Source organism: Neofelis nebulosa, chromosome 13 (genome assembly GCF_028018385.1).
Source record: "Neofelis nebulosa isolate mNeoNeb1 chromosome 13, mNeoNeb1.pri, whole genome shotgun sequence".
Taxonomy (NCBI): Eukaryota; Metazoa; Chordata; class Mammalia; order Carnivora; family Felidae; genus Neofelis; species Neofelis nebulosa.
Genome location: NC_080794.1, coordinates 21,813,217 through 21,834,444, shown reverse-complemented (window position 1 = coordinate 21,834,444; position 21,228 = coordinate 21,813,217). Strand labels below are relative to the sequence as shown.

The window sequence follows — 21,228 nt, the reverse complement described above, 5'->3', positions numbered from 1 at the left end:
CCTCTGATGAGGCTGGCTTCCAGAAGGGCCAGGAATGGTGTGGCCTTGCCGAGTTTTCCTCATGAGTCTAGAACAACAGGCAAAGCCCTCTTTCACCTTCACCCTCCGGGAGATTTAGCCTCACCGGCCCTCCCCAGAGACCCTGTCCTTTTGTGTGACAGTTTCCCCTGGTCCGAACTGCAGGCAGCTTAAGTCGTGCATGCAGTTGGGTGGCCTCTTCCCAGCTCGGGGCCATGGGGCACACTTGACTGGAGAGGCAGAGACTGTGTACAAATCACACAACTTCCGGTCTGCCATTGTTTCGTTTGTGAATGGGCGCCCCGGCGAGACACTGCCTGGTTTCCCCTCCCAGGACTGAGATTTGAGTCTGATGTTTAAAACCGCGTCCACAGTAGATTGCATCTGGGAAATTCGTGCCAGGCTTAGGATACCTAGAGAGACGGGAGCGAGATTTGAGGTGGCCTTGAAGGGACAGTGTGGATCCTGCCTTACCTGCTAGCAAACTGTTGCCCTTTCAGGGCACAGTGACAGGGGTCGCATCTGGGCACTTGAGAGCTGTGCCCTGATTTGCCCCTCGCTGCCATCCCGGATTTGGACTTGAGACCCAGTAGAGCTGGAGGGGGCGGGTCCACACAGGCTTTTGTTCTGGCTGAATTCAAGCCCCAGGAGCACCCTAGTGTGGCACCCCAAAAAGCACCCACTGGGTGTCCCCAGTTGAGACACATGGGTGTAGTTTCCCCTTGATCGACTTAAAATAGTGTTTCATTTGCTTCCTGGCCCAGGTGAAGTCTTACTAGTACTGGTGTGGAAAACGAGTCGGTTCTCATACATAGTTTCTCTTGAAACCCGTGAAAGTTCGATTTTACATTTGCGGGTGGGAAGAGTCTTGTCCTGTTCAGGTGTGAGTCTGCTGTCCTTGGTCTCGGTGCCAGATGGACCCTTCTAGCACTCATGTGCTGGAGGTGGAGGGGACAGCACATCCTCTGAGATTCCCAGTAGGAGAAAAGTCCACATTGTACCAGCCAGATATTTCCCCCGCGAGGTGTGAAGCAGCCCTCCAAGAAATCACTTGAAAAAACGGACACGATTGTCAGAGCCTGAGTTAGGGATGTCACTATTACCCTTCCAGGAAGTACTTGATATCAAAATGATTCCTGTTGTTTCTTTGAAGTGAGAAAGTCCATGGAACCGAGGAATCGCTCACGTTGTTGGGCTCCTTCATGTTTGGACAACACTATTGTCATGACTTAGTGAAGGCATGTTTTCTTTCTTACTTGCTTGCTTTCTTTACTTTATTGATGTTTATTAATGAGAGAGAGAGAGAGAGAGAGAGAGCCACAACGGGGGAGGGGCAGGGAGCGAGGGAGACAGAGGATCCAAAGTGGGTTCTGCACTGACAGCGCAGACCCAATGTGGGGCTGGGACTCATGAGTGGCAATATAATGACCTCAGCCAAAGTCGGATGCTTAACAGACTGAGGCCCCCAGGTGCCCCTGGATGGGTGCATTCTTAATGGATGACTTAACTGCATGGGTGACTTTTTGTTTTCCAGAACATTTTCTTAACTGAATTGAAGCCGGAATGTTTCTGATGGTCTCAGATGCCCTTTGAAAGCAGTGTTAGAAATCCCACATGATGTTTCTTTTGTGTCTGATGTAGTCATTCCTGCACGGGGTTGTGGGTGGGCATTTGGTGGCCCGGCTGCCCAGCCCCCCCAAGCTTAGAGCTGTCACACTGTGGCCAGAGAGCTTGTTGTGGCCTCTGAGAGCCGTTCTCCCAGGTGTCCCTGACCCCGGGCCCTGCTCTTTCAGATGTGGAATCTTAGGAAGGCCACACCATGTCCATTCCCCAGGGAGAGGGGGTGCTGATGAGACCCATGGGAGACTGACCTTATTTTGTGCTATGAGTAACCAGTGTCCTTCTGTCTCCTTTTTCCCAAAGGTGATTTTCCTCTTGTTTTCATTTGGGTTTTGTGTTTCTTACAATCCCCTGTGTGGGCTTCACTCCTCATTGACTACACTTTTCTGAATGATGTAAGTGGAAAGGAGCAGAGATGGGGGCCAAGACCGTGAAAGTTTCTGGGCACCATGAGCACATCAAGGAAGAGACTATCTTAATGCTGGAGTGAAATTGGTCTTTTGAAAGGCAGAGACACAGACCAGGGGGACACAGCTTTCCTGTGAACCCACACTGGCACGACTTGGTCTGTCTTGGGAGCTGATGTTCCCACAACACATGACTCTGTGCTTCTATACATGTGTTCGCGTAGGTACGTGGTGGCTTAGAATCTCCCATCACAAACAGTATTGATGATTCAAGCATCTTGTCTTCAAGAGGGGAGATTTCATCAAGGACTCGTTCACCTACGCTCTCTGCAAGTGGGTGTTCCTGCCACACACCATGTCTTTGAATACTTTCGAAGTTAAACTCCCCTCCACGACTCTAATTTTCCTGCTTTGTCACTGCACGTGGGGTATACTGGGGAGCTGCTTTCTAAGTCCCATATTCTCATGAAAAGCCCCAAATAGGAGAGCCGAGGGATTGTCCCGTGGGAGAGCGGGCCCTGCACCTGACTCGGCATGGCCTTACGCTGCCACCTCTCCCGGTGGTGTTTCCTAGTCAGGAAGTGTAGGTAAAAGGAGCCTTGAAACTGTGCTCAGACTTTTCTTTAGGCTGCACCGGCTTCCGATTGGACCTTCCCGTCCCTACTGTGAGGGACCATCCCTCTGATCTGTTTGGTCACCTGTGGTGCTTGACTTCCTTGGCCCCAATATCTTTCAGGAAAATGAAGCTGTTCTTGGCTGAGGCAGTGCCAGGAAATCATCCCCAAAAGAGTGCGAAGTCTGTCGTGTGGGTATTTTAGACACAAGTGTAGGTTCCTCCCTGACTTGCTGAGCCCACACCTCCACAGAAGCCACGTGAGAATGTGGAGGCCCTGGGAGCCGACTCCCGAGCCGGTGAAGTCACCATTGCTCTCATCGTCGTTTCTGTTCCCGTGGCTTTGAAACATGCTGGATGTTGGGAGAACCCCTGGGACAGTTGTGGGCACCCTGTGGCTGGCTCCAGGTCTTGGAGCCGGTTCTACCCCCATCACCATTCCCAAGGACACTGGGCAGTGGCCAGGGCTGGTTTGCTTTTTCGTTATACTCTGGGATTGCCATCCAGATGTGTGGACGTGGTGACCCCTGGACAGCCCTGTGGGGTGGTCTTTGTGCCATTTTGTGGTCCCCTGATTGCGACAGCTCTAAAGGCTTCTTGACCTGCCATATTTTGACCACAGCTTGGGATCTGCTTCACTATTCCCAGTGTTAAATGTAGAAAGGGGCTTTAGATGATAAATTCTGATAGTCTCTTAGGTCACCTTCGAATATGTAAGAATATGTAAACCCAGTAGTACTTCAAGTAAAGAGATGTTGTCTAAACTTTTTGCCTCACTGTCTTTGACTAGTGTCCTCAAAGTCTCTGCGATGTGGGATTGTTGACTTGCTTTCCCCCTCTGCTATGAGCTGAGGCTTGCAAAGTGCTTCTCCTAATCCCGCTACCTGATGAAAGAGAACCTTTTCTCCATATGAATATAGAAAATTCCCATTTTAGTACAGCTACTCTTGGATTTGGGATGACTCCCCCTGTGCTCCGGGCGGAGCACATTAGTTTCTGTTTTCCCTGTAGACTTGACTCTGAGTCCTACTGACAAGATGGGCCTGGCAGACTAAGGGGAGACTGGCAAAGGCAGGGACTGGGGGTGTGGAGGAATGGGGCCTAGTGGTGTAGAGATCCCACCACGTGACCTCACGTGTCGTCTTAGAAGGCACCGACAGCCTCCCACCTTCCCAGTTCTGTCTCTTCTCTTCTCTTCTTCTCTCTTCTCTTCTCTTCTCTTCCCTTCTCTTTCTTCTCTTCTCTTCTCTTCTCTTCTCTTCTCTTCCCTTCCCTTCCTTCCCTTCAAGCATACAGAAGTTGAGAGAGAATGAGTTTTAAGAACACGAGACCCTCAAGGAAAAGAGCTTGAAAGAGGAACAAAAGCCTCTCATGGTTATGGCAGGAAGTTCGGCATGTGGCAGGACTGGATGGACAAGGTCAGTGTTGGCAGCATGTGCCGTTTCACTGCGGGCACAGAGTTGGCGAAGTAGGGGCTCAGACTTCTTGCAGAAGAGCGTTGAGTCCATGCGTTGAAGGTGAGATCCTCCTCTGTTGACTGACCTTTCTCATGAGGTGTTCCTGCATTTTAGAAGCTCTTTTAGGATTCTCATGTGTGCCGGGGTGTGGGCAATGTGGCAGAAGGCCTTACTGGGGGGTGGTGGGGGGGCTCTGGGTGGAGGACAGAAGCCCAGAAGCATCTTGAGTGTGGGTGTTGGTGTCACTGCTGCCCCCAGTTCACCACGAGCCTAATCTGTGCCAGTCTGTAGACCAGAACCAGATCAGAGACTCTCCTTCACGGCGTAGGCTAGCCTTCAGCCAGCTGGTGCCAGAACCAGACCTGGGGCTGTCCTTCAGTGTGCGGGCGAGGCTTCAGCCAGCAGGTGCTTTGCTGTCCTTCAGGCACTGACGACCTTGACAGAACAGTCTAACCTGGCCCTCTGTGTAGAGTCACTTCCCGTGAGTCCGGGAGAGAGCACTCACTGAGGACAGTGGGCAAGCCTCCTCTGCCATCCAGCTATAGGGCTCAGCATGGTTGACTGCACACATCAGCCTTTGGTGGCACTTTGCATCCTCTGTCCTGAGACACCCGGAGCTCGTCCGCTCTATTCCACGCCCCTTGCAAGAGACTACGGTGTAGCGGGGTGATGTGTTACATGTTTCTCCAGGGAGGTACCTGTATACATTTGCAGACCTCCCTGTAGATGTGAATTTCCCAGTTTGAGCAGTGTCTCTTATTCTGGCCCAACAGATGTCTGCCTCTGTTATGCACAGAAGGGAAGCCATCAGCTGATACGGAATTTCTGGTCTATAATTCTAACCTATCCCTTGTAATTCCAGATGCTGCTCAGATCGGACTCAGTGTTGAGCCAAGTGCAGAACTGCACCACTGGGTCACAGTGAGCCACGCTGAACTGTGTTCACACAGAGCATATATTTAGGGGGTCCTAAGGGCACCGAACACCAGGTCTGGAATTTGCCTACGCTGGGGTTGGACCAAGAGTGAGCTACAGGAAACAGACAGGGACGTTTCCTGGTGTGACTGTCATTCCCGGAGATACCTAGACAGGCAGAGTGGGGAGTGGAATCATCTTTGGATTCTACAAAGTTGCCTGGTTGCCTTTTGCGGTACAAACAGACAACCCGTCACCGCCCGTGTGCTTGGGACAGTGAGAGAAACAGGTTGAAGCCTTTCCTTCCGGAAACAAAGCCTGTGCCCATGGGGTTGTAGGGATTTGAAACGGAGAGAAATTCATGGTCTGTCTGGGTCTCTAGCTCTGGGTTGGCAAAATGACACATTGGGGCAAACAATGAATCTATCAAGGAGAAACTTGATGGCAGTAACAACAAAGCTGTCACTGCTGGTTTCTCTGCTTCTGTTGTCCTCTCAACACCTTGGGCTCTGTCCTTACTGGACCCCGAAGCTTCCCTGAGGAGCCCTCCTTCCCGCCAGCCTGTCTGCAGCTGCCTTTCCCCCGTGTCTTCTGCCTGTGGTCCTTCACTCACCCTGGACATTACTGTATTTCCGTGGAGGCTCTCTGGGGCTGGGGCCTGTCTTCCTTACCTCGTGCCTGGCCTGGCACCGTGCAGGCGCTCAGCGATATCTCATGAGTTACCAGCCGCTGCGGTGATGGTACCCAGACAGCTGACGGAACTGCCCAGGTGTCTACACCTGGTATAGTGGGGAGACTGCCCTTACAGACGAATTTGGTGGGGTGCTGCCATGGGCTCACAGCCCCTCTCTCCGTGCCTCCCTGCACCTGTAGGCAAGTTGGCTTCCAGCTCTTCCAGATTGGACCAACTTGTCAGAAATCTAGGTGGCTCAGTCTATTATGTGTCTGAGTCCCGGTTTCGGCTCAGGTCATGATCTCACGGTTCCTGGGTTTGAGCACTGCATCGGGCTGTCTCCTGTCAGTGCAGAGCCTCCTAGGGATTCTCTCTCTCTCAATATCTCTGCACTCCCTGAAATGCTCTGTCTTTGTCTCAGTCAAAATAAAAAATAAAGTTTAAAAAATGAGATTCAAAAACACATATCTCTGAAGTTCTTTGTAACCTGTCCTCTCTGAGTTGGAAAGAGCCCTGAGATCCCTGTGTTAAGATTTGAGGAGAATGTGATGGAGTCTTGGAGAGGAAAACTCTGCTCAGGCAGGCACTGTTTGCACGAGTGTGGCCTGGGCAGGTGTGGCAGCCGCCAGGCCCAGTGCGCACTGCTGTCTGGCATCCAGCCCTTGTCTGCGGGTGAGCCAGTGAGGTGGACCTCATTCCTGCTCTCGCTCCTCGGCTCGTTCCTGGCCTCGGCCAAACCTCCTGCCTGGGCCATGAGACTAGGCTTCCAGACCACGCCCTCCCTGGTGCTGATGCCTAGTTATAGGCATGATTTTCTCAGTTGGATCAACCTGTTTTGATTAAAGAAAAAACTTGGAAAAATTGCCACTCTGCCTGTCTGGCAGTACTCTTAGAAAAGCTCTCTTACAACTCCTTTCTGCTAAGTTTTGTGCTGGGGAGTCCCTTCCGCAGGCTGTCCTCCAGGGGAGCTTTGTCAGCACTTTTGAGTAAAAACCCAGAGGCTGTGGGAGGCCAGTGTGCCTCAGGTCTCCAGGCAGGATGGACATCAGAGCAGAGCCGGGGAGGGGAGAGAGTGGCAGGGCTCCGAAGTTTGGAATAAACCTCGCCACTCTCTCCCTTGAACTGTGCTGAGAAGGGCCTCCTGATTTCCTCTTCACCCCGGCCTCTCCTGACCCAGGTATCTTGTACGGCCCTGGAGAGACCAGGTGGAGGGGTGTGTATGTGCCGTGTCCCAGGCAGTAAGAGGGAAGGTTCAGATGCCCGCACTGGGTCACACGTCTGGGCCGTCCACACTGGGGACAGAGCCTGGTACTGGGAGGCCAGGCAGGGCCGGGGCTGCCTGGGAGCTCGGTAGTCCATATTTTCAGCTTTGGAGGATGTGGGACATCTGGCATTTACTGAACTTGGTGGGCAGATCTCAGAAACGGGCTTGTATATAAATGCTCGGTGGGGGCTGCATTCCAGAAGCTTTGTTTGCAAAGTGCTGTGATGCCCGGGTAGCTGGTCCCACCGAGGCCAGAGTGGCGGGAAGCCTAGACTTTCCTGCGTGGCAGACCCTGTATGTGGATAGAGCAGGCGTTGCAATTGCAGTTTCTGTGTAGAGTGGTGGAGTGCATGGTGTCACCAAGAGCGTGAGTCTGTCTCCGCCTGTCGCCGCAAATCTCTGGTCCTCATTCCTATGCCACACGGTGGGCAAGTGCCTCGCTTTACAGAGCTAGCGATTGTATCGCCATCTGTGGGTGCCAGGTGTCAGACTCGGCTGGGGAGGGTCCCGGCCTCGTGGCCCTTTCCCCACGCCCCTCAGATCACAATCCCCACCTGGTAGGGTCTTGGCTGGCTTCCGGGATCCCTCCTCCACCAGCTTGCACACAGAGCCTGTTCCCAGGAGGAGCCCTGGTGTGGACAAAGGTGGGGGCCTGTTCCCCGAGGACCATGCCCGGGGGTGTCTGATACAGCTGCTATGCCCGGCAGCTGACACCTTTGCTCTGTGACCTGTTTCAGTCAGCTGTCGGCCACGAGTATCAGTCGAAGCTCTCCAAGCACTCGTCCCAGATCCAGTCCATCAGGGGCATTGGAGGCAAGTTTGGTGTCCAGGTGGGCAGAGTTGACCAGGTGAGTGAGGCGTCATGGGAACCAGAGTGCAGGTGACGGAGCCCCTCCCTCTAGACCAGGGAATGCACTGGGCCTCTCGAGATAGCACCTCGACTCAGGCCTGTGGGGTGCCGTCCAGGTGCAGAGCTTCTAGAAGCCCCCCGCCCCAGTCCCTGACTCAGATGATGTTCCAGGTTAACAAGTGAGAAGAGGAACACTGTTTCTTGTAGAAATCCCCCACATTGGTATCTACAGATCACATAGACCAGGGACAGACAGCCTTCCACTGCCTAAGACCGTGCCCGTGGGGACCATTTCTAACCAGGCTCCCTGCATGGGTATCACTGTGACCCGGTGGTGTTCAGGGCAGACATGGCAGAGTGCCGCACACGTGCCCGTTTCCAGGGCTAAGGCCCGGTGTCCTGGCGCCTCTGGGCCTCAGTCTCTCAGTCTCTGACTGAGGGCCGTGTATACCCTGTTTTACATCACAGCAGTTGGGTTTTGGAGTTAACCCTCTGTCTGCATTCAGGCTTTACCACATGTCAGCTGCGGTTCTGCGTTACCTGCTTGTAAAACGGGGCGACGGGGATTCATGTCTCCTAGGGCCGTGTGCGCAGATGCCCCCCCACCATGCCCGTTGTGGTTACTGATGATAGTATTGTTCTTGGAAGAGCTCATGGGAAAGCAGGTGTGCTTGTGGCGGGAGGGGGTCGCCGAGGGTTGGCATTGCGGGGCTGAAGTCCACGAGCACAACTTGCCGTGCAGGGCCTGCAGGTGGCTACCGGTCCACCCGCACTGCCTACTGGGCGTTGCAGAATGTTTCCTGGCCGAAAGTTTCCATCCCCAGAGCTTTGCGCGTGAGGCAGGCCTGCCCATGGCTTAGGAAGGCAGAGGTCAAAAAATAACACGGTTTGTGGTTTCAAACCTTTCACACGCATTCTGGGATCAGATGACCTGTTTTGGAGACCTCTAAAAACGTGTTTCCCTTCTTGTGGTAATTGCACTCTGTTGTGGGTTTTGAATACCAGGGGAAAACTGAGAAACACGCCTCTCAGAAAGCTAAGGCCTGAGGCCAGTCGAGCAGGGGGAGAAGCCAATGTCCCCGGAGGTGGTTTCCTGGGGAGTGCGGTGTCTCCTCTGGGGGAGACTGTGCTCTCCGGGTGCGTGGGTCCTGTGTCACCGCCACGGAAGCTGTCTTTCTGAGCAGTGTTCCCTGGACAGTCGGCTCTGGGGCCTGGTCAGTGAAGAGCTATCTTCTCCCCCAACAATGTAAACCCGAGCCTTTCAATTAATGATGGTTCACTTTTACTGGACACGGGTGCTCTCGAATACGTCACTGGCTGACCTTTCAGTTGTGCCCATGTTGTAGAACCTTTTTTACCAATGAAAGAGTGTCACCTTCTCAGAGGACTTGATGTGTCTTGAGCAAGCCGGTTTCTTCCGCCTCTTGCTTGTCATCAGATGAGCCAGGGCGCGGGTGCTGTGGCCAGGTGTGGGCATTTCCTGTCCCTTTGGAAAGGGATGGTAAGTGAGTAGCTTCCAAAGGGTTAGTTTCCCGAGTGGGAACGCGGCTCGTTTCTGCCCCAAGAAGCAGGTACCCATCACAGGCTTGGGGTCCTCGCTGCCCAGGGCACAAGTTGTAGGCCGAGGCCGGCTCACTGATGTGTGACCGTGGGTGGTGTTTTCATACGTGTGCGTCATGTCCTGGTGACTCCTAATTCCGGAATGTTGCTGTCGTGAGTGATAGACGAGAGACCAGTCCATCGTCGGTCTTTGTCCCCGACCCCTGTCCAGTCCCCTCAAATTACTCGAGCGACTTTGGCATCAAGTACAGCCTCAAGGCAAAGCACGTGGACAAGAGTGTCGTGGACTTCAATCTCCAGGGCATGACCGAGAGACACGAGTCACAGAAAGGTCAGCCTGTGGCAGCACGTCCTCACCGCTTGGGGCCCCGTCGTGTGGGACGCCTCCTGCGTCCCCAGAATAGGACCCGGGGAGACAGGCCCACATTACACTCCCAGCCTTTTTACCTGAACATGTGAGAGCACTCCTGTCTCTTCCATGGCTTTAGGGGGATTGTCGTCCTTCGGATGCCAGCTCAACCCCAGTCCCGTGAAGGGCCCAAGTCTCCCAAGCTACTTCCTTCTTCTCTGGACCATGGGATCCAGGCGCTATGCAGTTTTTGAAGTTAAAAACCTTGTTCTCTTGTGTCATAGACATTAGTGATTATTAAGAAGCATAAATTTCTAGAAGAGGAATTGCCGGGTCACGGAAGGTGGAATGTAAAATTTTGGTGGATGCTGCCAGATTGTCCCTGCAGGCCCTGCTGGTTTTCCTGTCCCTCGTTAAAATCCCTGCCAGGCATCAGTTATACACTGATGTGTGCATGCGGGGTGTGTTAGAGACGCAGTACCCTCCCGCAGAGGCTGCAGATTGTTGGCTCTTTTGCAATGTTTTATTTCGCGTGCATGTTAGAAATGTTCATAAAGATTTTATCTTTTTGAAGTCATCCGTACACACGTGTGCTGCTCAAACATACAACCCCTATATCACAAGTCAATAGCTCGCACACCTGAGTCACCAGGAGTTCATGCACGTTTAAATTTTGTGTGATTTTCTTCGTTTATTTCTTTCTTTGTTTGTTTATTTATTCATTTATGTATGTGTGTATGTGTGTATTCATGCATGTATTTATTTATTTATTTATTTATAATAAACTGGGAAGCGGCAGAGAGAGGGAGAGAGAGATTTCCAAGGAGGCTCCACACTGTCAGTGCAGAGCCTGACGTGGTGCTTAAACTCACAAGCCACGAGATCATGACTTGATTGTGAAACCAGGAGTCTGATGCTTCACCAAATGAGCCACCCAGGTGCCCGTGCACGTTTCAGATTTTGAAAATCATTGCCAACCGTTAACAATAGAGAGCTCACGTATGAATTAAAAACCCAGAGATCTTTAAAAGATGAATTAAACCCCACGACTGGAAACACCACCAGCTCGGCATTTGCCCAGGGAAGCTGCTGGTGCTCCCGCGGGACACTTCCTGTCACTGGCCTGCCCGTCTGTCGTGAGGCGGTGGACTTGGCCCTGGAGTGCGCACCCCCTGCCTGCTACCCACGCCCCTCTGCCCGCCGTGCACCCTGCTGATCAGGGCCTTGTCTTGGATCGTCTTCAGTGCTGTTCAGACTCTCTCCCCGACGTGGCATGTAGGAGTAGAAACCGCCTGTGTAAAATACACCACACCATTTCACTGCATTGTTTCTGACAATGAGTGGAAGCTGGGCTTGCTGCCTTGGTTGGCTAGACTGTTCTGTGGCAGACAGTCATTCGAAAGACACGGCAATAGCAGCATCAAAGGTCTGTAAGGCAGGAACCACACAAGCTGCCTGAACCTCGTGGGCACAGACGGCACACTGGGCTGGAGTCAAAATGAGGCTCATGAGAGAGCCCCAGTCCGGGCCACGTGGAGTAAGTAGCACGAGTATTTTTTAAAAGTGCCCGTGGTAAAAGGGCTGTGATGGACATGCAGCTGAACTGATTGTTGCCATTCTTTTCCTATCGGAAAGAGCAGGCCTTCACGGACCTATTGCCCATGTTGCTTGACGACGGAAACAGCTGGAAGTGACCAGCCTTATGGGGTTCCTTCGTGCGTTCTCTTCTGCATGGGGGCGAGGACTTTGTCAGAACTGCTCGGTGAGGTTTTTAGAGGCTCCACATCCTCCCACCCTTTGAGGGAGGGAGAGTGTCTCTTGTCTGCAAAGGCACCAAAGGCACAGGCTGACTGTCCTAAAGCTCAGGTCTTTCCTCTATTCGGGGTAATTTGACATCTGTATAAACATCCTGTGAACGGAAGGGGAGGGGGCAGTGTCAACAATGGACCAAGCGAGGATGACCTCAGGGGGAATGTTACCCCCTCAGAATGCCCAGCTTTAAATGTTTTCCCTACTTGTTCCCAATTGTTAAGACCACAAGTTCCTTGTGTGGGGAACCAAGGGCAGTATTGCTGGGTAATCATTAATGATTCCAGGATTGCTTTCTGATTGGGGATAGTGTTGGCCACATTTTCCAATGTCTGTAAAATACGAATGAATTGTTTCTGTTGTGGGGAGAGACAGTTTCCGTAATGAATTTCTCAAATGTCCGTGGCAGTGAATCCTAATAGAGTTTCAATTTATCCCTTACCTTTTCCCTGTGCTTCTTTGTTTCTTCAATTCTACATATGAGTGAAAGTATTGCATGGGATTTGTCTTTATCTCACAGACTTATTTCGCTTAGCAGAATACTAACTACTTCAAACATGTCCCTGCAAATGGAAAGTATTCATTCCTTGTTTTTGCTGATATATATACATATATATATATATCACTGATATACATGGATATATATATATCACTGATATATATGGATATATATATATATATCACTGATATACATGTATATATATACATGGATATGGATATATGGATATATATATGGATATATATGATTGATATATATATTCATATATATGTCTGTATATATCCATATACATGTACTTATATATATATCAAAATACATATCCATATGTGTATTCATTTATATCCAAACATATGTGTATATATATATTTATATATCCACATATACCCATATACGTCTTTACATATTTATATACATAATTACATACCTATACATATATATCCATGACTATATCCATGAATGTATCTACATCTCTATATGTTTATATGGATCTATAGATATATAGATATATGTAAACATATATATTTATTCATATATCAATATATATCGATTATATAGATATAGATATAGATTTAGATATTGATATAGATATACATCCAACTATAGGACCCAGATGGAGGTAGAGAATATGATGGTATGGGAAAGAAGTCAACCAGAAAAAGGCAAGTACCATCCAGTAATTTTACTCATATGTTTAATTGAAGTAACAGACAAGCAAATGGAAACACTGAGAGACAGAGTGAGACAGAGAGAGAGAGAACAATGAAGAAACAGACTCTTAAGATGAAACAATCTGATAGTACCATAGGGGTGGTGGGATGCACTGGGGGGTGGTGAAATCGGTGATGGTGTTTGAACGGTGTCCTTGTCATGATGAACACAGAGTGATCTATGGAATAGTAGACTTGAAAGTAATATAACTCTTCATATTCACTAACTGGCATTAAAGAAACAAAAACAGAAAAGACACTGTGAAAAAGCAAGACAATTAAATGAGGACCTATCCACTCATTGACTAGGTGAATTACATGAGATCTTAGCTATGGCACTCTTGCCATGCCTGCCGTGGCCTAAGACTAACTTGGAGGAAGTGACAGTGTCTTCTGAGGCACACAGGGCTTTGACACTGCTATTGTGGTGTCTTTGAAATGACCGTCGGCTACAGGGCAGTATTCCCAACCAAGGCAGCAGTCATTGTCAATAAATCCATGCACTGAAATTGGGCGGTGTATTTTCCACAGGCCATCCACGATATAGGGACTCTGACTCTCTCCCTCACTGTTTCTCCCTATACACTCTGCTTACTGTACCTATATGTGCGGGCTTCTCTCTCATTCATTCCCTGGATTAAGAACTAGGATGATGAGAGCAAATGGTCTCTGGCTACTCTACCTCCGGATGAAGATTTGAAGGAAACTTCCCAAGCTGCTGCCGAAACCCCTTTTGTTTCAGGGATCTTCCCTGTCTTCTCTGGCCTGACATGGACTGCCTAATTTCCCTTTTGGAAAACCAAACCAAGCCAAACAAAAAAAAAAAAAACATGGTGTCTGCTCATCTAACTGAGCTGACACGCTTTAGAACCACGTGAACTCTTTTCTCTGCCCTCTGTGCCTCTGTTGGCCTTCAGGCAGACACCTCACCTTTTCTGCCTTCTCTTTCCCCCTCCTACTGTTTCTGCACCACCTGGGGTGCAGCCTACCCTGCAAACCAGCCTGCAAACCAGCCCTGGCCACTGCCCAGTGTCCTTGGGAATGGTGCTGGGGGTAGAATCGGCTCCAACACCTGGAACGGCCACAGGGTGCCCACAACTGTCCCAGGGGTTCTCCCAACATCCAGCATGTTTCAAAGCCACGGGAACAGAAACGACGATGAGAGCAACGGTGACTTCACCGGCTCGGGAGTCGGCTCCCAGGGCCTCGACATCCTCACGTGGCTTCTGTGGAAGGTGTGGGCTCAGCAAGTCAGGGAGGAACCTACACTTGTGTCTAAAATACCCACACGACAGACTTCACCCTCTTTTGGGGGATGATTTCCTGGCACTGCCTCAGCCAAGAACAGCTTCATTTTCCTGCAAGATATTGGGGCCAAGGAAGACAAGCACCGCAGGTGACCCACACAGGTCAGAGGGATAGTCCTTCACAGTAGGGACGGGAGGTTAAAGACGGGAGCTGGTGCGGCCTAAATAAAATTCTGAGCACACTTTCAAGGTTCCTTTTACCTACACTTCCTGACTAGGAGACACCACCGGGAGAGGTGGCAGTGTAAGGCTATGCCGAGTCAGGAGCAGGGCCCGCTCTCCCACGGGACAATCCCTCGGCTCTCCTATTTGGGGCTTTTCATGAGAACACAGTACGTAGAACCAGCTCTCCAGTATACCCCATGCTCAGTGACAAAGCGGGAAAATTAGAGTCGTGGAGGGGAGTTTAAGTTCGAAGATATTCAGAAACATCGTGTGTGGCAGGAGCCCCCGTTGCAGAGAGTGTAGGTGACCACGTCCCTCGACGCAATCTCCACCATTGAAGACAAGATGCTAGAATCGTCAATACAGGAACTGTTTGTGATGGGAGATTCTAAGCCTCCACGTACCTATGCAAACACAGTTATAGAAGCACGGAGTCGCGTGTTGTGGGAACATGAGCTCCCAAGACAGACCAAGTCGTGCCCGTGTGGGTTCACAGGAAAGCTCTGCCCCCCCTGGTTTGTCTCTGCCCTTCAAAAGACCAATTTCACACCAACATTAAGAGATGTGCTTCTGGTGCCCAGAAACTTTCACGGTCTTGGCCCCCATCTCTGCTCTTTTCCACTTACATCATTCTGAAAAGTGTAGCCAATGAAGAGTGAAGCCCACACAGGGGACTGTAAGAAACACAGACAACCCAAATGAAAACAAAAGGAAAATCACCTTTGGGAAAAGGGAGACAGAAGGACACTGGTGACTCATACCACAAAATCGGGTTGGTCTCCCAGAGGTCTCATCGGCATATCCATCATCCTGGGGTTTGGACACGGTTTGGCCTGCCAAAACTTTCCACATCTGAAAGAGCAGAGCCCAGGGTCAGGGACACCTGGGAGAAGGGCTCTCAGAGGCCACCCAACAAGCTCTCTGGCCACAGCTTGTCAGCTCTAAGCTCGGGGGGCTGGGCAGCCGGGCCAGCAAATGCACACGCACAACCCTGTGTGGGAATGACTACATCAGACACAAAAGCAACATCATGTGGGATTTCTAATACTGCTCTCAAAGGGCATCTGAGACCATCAGAAACATTCCAGTTTCAATTCGAGTGGGAAAGTGTTCTGGAGAACAAAGAGTCACCCGTGCATTTAAGTCATCCATTAAGAATACGTCCCTCCGGGGGAACCTGTGAGGCTTGCTCTGTTAAGCGTCCAACTTGGGCTCAGGTCATTATCTCGCCAATCGTGAGTCCTAAGCCCCCATCGGGCTCTGTGCTATCAGTGCAGAACCCACTTCAGAGCCTCTGTCTCCCTCTCTCTCTGCCCCTCCACCGTGTGGTGCTCTCTCTCTCTCTCTTTCTCTGTCTCTCTTTCAAAAATAAATATTCAAAAAGAAAGGAAAGCAAGAAATCAGCAAGGAAGAAAGCAAGCAAGAAAGCAAGAAAGCAAGCTAGCAGGAAAGAATTCACGCCTTCACTATGTCCTAACAACAGTGTTACCCAAACAGGAAGGAGCCCAACAACATGAGGGAATGCCAAATTACATGGCCTTTCTCACTTCAGAGAAACAACAGGACCCATTTTGATTTCAAGTACTTCCTGGAAGGGTAATAGTGACGTCCATAACTCGGGCTCTGGCACCTCCATTGTTTCAAGTGATTTATTGGAGGGCTGCTTCAACACCTCTGGGGAACTATCTGGCTCGTACAATGCAGACTTTTCTCCTACTGGGTAGCTCAGAGGATGGTCTGTCCGCTCTCTGACCAGCACATCAGAGCTGGAAGGGTCCATCTGGCACAGAGACAAGGGACAGTCGCCTCACACCTAAACAGGACAAGACTTTTCCCACGCGCAAATGTAATATCGAACTTTTAAGGGTATCAAGAGAAGCCTATGTATGAGAACCGACTCGTCTTCCACACCAGTGCTGGTAAAATTCCACCGGGGCCAGGAAGCAACTGAAAGTCTATTTGAAGTCGATCAAGCTGAAGCTCCACCCACGTGTCTGATCCGGGGACACCAGTAGGTGCTTTCTGGGGTGCCACACCTGTGCTCTGGTAGTTTGAATTCAGCCAGAACAATAGCCCGTCTGGACCCACCCCCTCCAGCTCCACTGGGTTTCCAAGTCCAAATCCGGGATGGCAGCGAGGGGCAAATCAGGGCTCAGCTGTCAAGTGTCCAGGTGGGACCTCTGTCACTGTCCCCTGAACGGGCAACAGTATGCCAGCAGGTAAGGCAGGATCCACACTGTCCCTTCAAAGCCACCACTTCAAAGCTCCACTCTGTCTAGGTGCCCCAAGACCAGCAAGAATTTCCCAGATGTAATCTGCTCTTGCCGCCTTTTAGACAGCAAACAGACTCAACTCTCAGCCCTGGGAGGGGAACCCAGACAGTGTCGTCCCAAGGAGCCCATTCACGAATGAAAGAACGGCTAACCGAAAGTTGTGTGATTTGCCCACAGTCTCTGCCTCTCCAGTCAAGTGGGTCCCACGGCCCTGAGCTGGACAGAGGCCACCCAACTGCAGGAATTCAGCCACCTGCAGTTCGGGCCGGAGGAAACGGTCACACGAATGGACAGGGGGAGCACCTGTGCCTCCTTCCTCACACCCGGCCTGGCAGCCCTGCCTACCGTCCACATGCTTCCTGCTCCCCAGCTCCAGAATTCTCTTTGGAAACTACAGGCAACACTGGAAACCGGGCTGGATTTTTTAAATGTGATTTAATTAATTAATCATTTGTTTTATTTATTTATTTATTTATTTACTAAATTCATACGTAATCTCTACACCTAACGTGGGGCTCAAACTCACGACCGTATGACCCCCAAATCAAGAGTCAAGGCTGTTCCAGCAGAGCCAGCCAGGCGCCCTCTTGATTATACCTTCCAAACAACAAAATATCCTCCCAGAAAATTTCTGTCCTGATCTGATCTTCGCACACCCAAAGGGAGCATCCCCTCCCTTTCCTTGCTCAGGGACTCACTCCTGTGTTCTGGGTGGAGGGAACACAATGGTGACAAGGGACATACCTTTCTGTTTTCTTTTTTGTTATAATTTTATTTTTTTTATTTTTGAAAATTTACGTCCAAATTGGTTAGCATATACTGCAACAATGATTTCAGGAGTACATTCCCTAGTGCCCTTTACCCATTTAGCCCATCCCCCCTTCTCACAACCCCTCCAGTATCCCTGTTTGTTCTCCATATTTCTGAGTCTCTTCTGTTTTGTCCCCCTCCCTGTTTTTATATTAGTTTTGTTTCCCTTCCCTTATGTTCATCCCTTTTGTCTCTTGAAGTCCTCATATGAGTGAAGTCATATGATTTTTTTCTTTCTCTGACGAATTTCACTTAGCATAATATCCTCCAGTTCCATCCATGTAGCTGCACATGGCAAGATTTCATTCATTTTGATAAGGCACAGACCTTTCTTCCAGGCGGAAGGTGAGGCTGTTCACAGGTCTCTCTCTGAAACCCAGCGATCCACTGAGGAACTCCCAGGCATCTGGAGGGATCCGTGTGTAACACGATGAAGAGTAAAAACGTCAGGAGGACGTCTGCCGCCAGGGCAAGTCGTCAGGCGTGCAGAACTTTTCAGGACTCCAGGACATCCTCCCACACTTCACACGGCTTTGTGAAGACATCCGAAGGAGGGAAGGAGGAAGTGCATTTGACTAACGAAATAGCTCAACTGGTTTTCAGACACATTGAGAAAATACAGAAAATAACACGTTTCCAAAGATTTGTAGCTGCATAACGTTTTCTCTTCCTGCAAACAGAAATCATTGCTGCAACCTGCCAGCATACATGGCCTCCAGTCTTTGTTCCTTGTAAATGAGGACTTTGCTACAAGTGATAAAATTCTATTACTGTGAGTTAAACACATACACACGCAAACACACACACACACGCACCCACACACACACAAAAGGGCCACCAGGGTGGCACAGTAGGTTAAGCGTCTGACTTCGACTCAGGTCACGATCTCGAGCCCTTCGTCCAGCTCTGTGCTGTAAGCTAGGAGCCTGGAGCCTGCTTCTGATTCTGTGTCTCCCTCTCTCTCTGCTCCGCCACTGCTCACACCCCATCTTCCTCTCTAAAAAAGGAACAAACATTAATAAATAAATGAATAAATAAATAAATAAATAATTACATAACCCAAGGAAACCTCTCTGAAGGGACCGTGTTGCAGCTGGGAGACAACCTAGCACAGGGAATGCTGTCTGCATGAAAAGCAGGGAGCTTCTGGGAGCAAAGGGAAAGGCCGGCTGCAATTCTAATGAATAGTAATTGTTACTGCCCAGAGATCAAGACACCAATCCGTCAAGCCACCGACTCCCCACCAACTCCCAGAAATGATACAGCAGCCTCGACAGGCACCCCACGGTTAGACATTACAGAGCAGAGAAATAAAGTGCCCTCTTTGCCTAGAAACAAGCCAGTCTCAAGCATATGCCACTTACACCCACGAACCACTCTGTCACACACAAGAACCCCAGGGTCCCCGGCATCCCATCTACACATCCATGTCGACAAGCACATCACTGACGCTGACCCAGGCTCAAGGGGAGGCCTTAGACTCCACCTCTCAAAGGGAGTAGTAGCGAAGCCCCTACCTCCCATCGCGACGTTGATGTCATCATAGGCCACCTCTCAGCAAGTCTACCATGTCACCACTTGTAGGACGCATCCTGATGTCACAGGAATCAAAATGTGAAAGCAGCGTCAAGATGGAATCGGCACTTGCACGCCGGTTTGTGATGGGAGACGTGTCTCCGCTGCCGGTGCAGCTCAAAGTTTGAACCCGGGCTACTTTACGTTCCAAAGTGAGGGCCAGGGAGCAGTCATTCCAGGCTGACATCATCTATCGCACGGAGGGGATCCCTAAACAACCACTAACGTTTTCTATTCTAGAAACTTCTGCACAAATGCCAAAGGAAGATGTACAGTAAACCCTCATGAATGCATCACCCATCTTCCACCAGTATCAACCCACAGGGTCACTTAATCATTGATGCATACCCTGACCTAACCCAGGGCGTCGCATTCCCAGAGGGTGGGTGAGGTCACGTGTAAATACTGAGACATACGGTGGCACCGTGAGCCCTTTGTGTTGTCCTCCTTGCAATCCACGTGGCTGAGCAATACATATCACTTCTTTACCTAGATGCCACCGGGTAAATCTGAAGTGGATGTGCCAGGGCTCACACTGGCCACAAATGAGTTTCTAGGGAAGCAAGGGGAGGAAACGGTTAGAATACTATCACATGGGGTAGGGAGGGGAGTAAAAACCAAGGTGGGGGCAGCCACAGTTTCTCTGGAAATAATGAGTGTGGTGGCACTTTGGGCAAAACGTTAAAAACAGGGGCCCCTGGGTGGCTCAGCTAGTTGAGTGTCCAACTTCCGTTCAGGTCATGATCTCACCATTGGTGAGTTCAAGCCCTGCGTCAGGCTCTGTACTGAAAGCCAAGAGCATGGAGCCTTTTTTGGATTCTATATCTCCCTCTATCTCTGCCCCTCCCCCAGTCGCATTCTGTGGGTGTGTCTGTCTCTCCCTCTCAAAAATAAACAAACATTAAAACATTTGAAAAAGTAACAAAACCAGGGTCACTCAGCTGCCACTCAGGGGAGTATACAACTCTTGTAGGAGGGTCATGGGTCTGTGCAGACGTTGCTTCAAATCTTAAAAAATAAATCGAAATTAGGGGCACCTGGGTGGCTCAGTCTGTTTAGCTTCTGACTCTTGATTTCAGCTCACATCATGATCTTTTTTGTTGGTGAGAGTTGTGTCCCATGTCGGGTTTGTGCTGACAGTGAGGAACCCGCTTGGGATTCTCTCTCCCTCTGTCTCTGCCCCTCCTCCTCTCTCTCTCTGTCCCTCTCAAAATGAACACAACTTTTACAAAATTTAAAGGTAACATAAAAAAGAAAATAAGGTGTTGGAGATGAAGACATCCTCAACCCTCTATTTGTGCAATGTGACAATCCTTTAGTCACTGCTTTAATTACAAGTTAAATTTTTTTATTTTTTTACGTTCATTTTGAGAGCAAGCACTTGCGTGAGCGGGGGAGGGGAGAGAGAGAATGCCAAGCAGGGTCCGTGCTGTCAGCGCAGAGACCGATGCCATGCTCAAACCCCACAAACCATGAGACTATGACCTGAGCCGAGATCAAGAGGCAGATGCTCAACCAACTGAGCCACACCGGCACCCGTAGTTAATGATTTTTAAAGCAACTTCCATTATTTTGTTCCCATTAGAAGTTTAAAAATAGCTTTTACTTAATTTTCCAAGAGCATCCTGGCCTGGAAACCAGAGCCATGGCTCCCAGGCCTGGAGGCTAAGCTGTGGGCCGCCCCCCAGCACCAGTGGAGAAAGGTTCTGTTTGCCTTCTCTGTGGATGGCTGGCCAGACGCACCAAAGACACTCCAAGCCAGTGGGACGGTGGCCACCGGTTGCACAGGAGAGGCCAACGTACCCTCTAACTGCTGGATGTGCCCCGATGCGTGTCTCCGAAACCCTGTGTGCAGCCTCTCCGTGGCGGGGAGGGAAGGAACCGTCCCAGGGTCGCCTGAGCGACAGGGATCTTGTGCCAGAGCCTCTTGAGTTGGCCTGGTGGTGGCTGCCAGCCCCCAGTGCGGGCAGACCCTCCCGCCTGCCACACTGGCTGGTATAAGACTCAGCACTGGGTCTGAGCTTCGGGAGAAGCAGCCTAGTGGGTTCCAGGGGCTGAGACGATGGGGAAGGATGCAGCCCTGGGCACTTCTTGGGACCTTGAGAGGACAGCAGCAGGACAGGAAAGCCCACACAGAGGGTGGAAGAGGAGTGGAGACTGGGTGGAAAGCACGCGCCTGTACACACATGCGCACACGCACACACTCCAGTCTCCTGGGGTCCTGGAGGAAGAGCAGCCTCAGCTGGCCCTGACCGTGGAAGAGTCGCCCTGCCCTGTTGGCCTATTGCCTGGGCCCCCGGCTGCACTGATTCCGGGGCCGCTACCCTGGGGTCTGGACACTTGGCCCTCCTGTGGAG

At 50.6% G+C, this 21,228-nt stretch overlaps 1 pseudogene; it reads left to right on the top strand.

Annotated features, from left to right (window-relative positions):
* LOC131492391 (src substrate cortactin-like) overlaps positions 1-14,141 on the top strand; it is a 62,184-nt pseudogene extending 48,043 nt beyond the window's left edge.
* Positions 14,142-21,228: the final 7,087 nt, after the last annotated feature.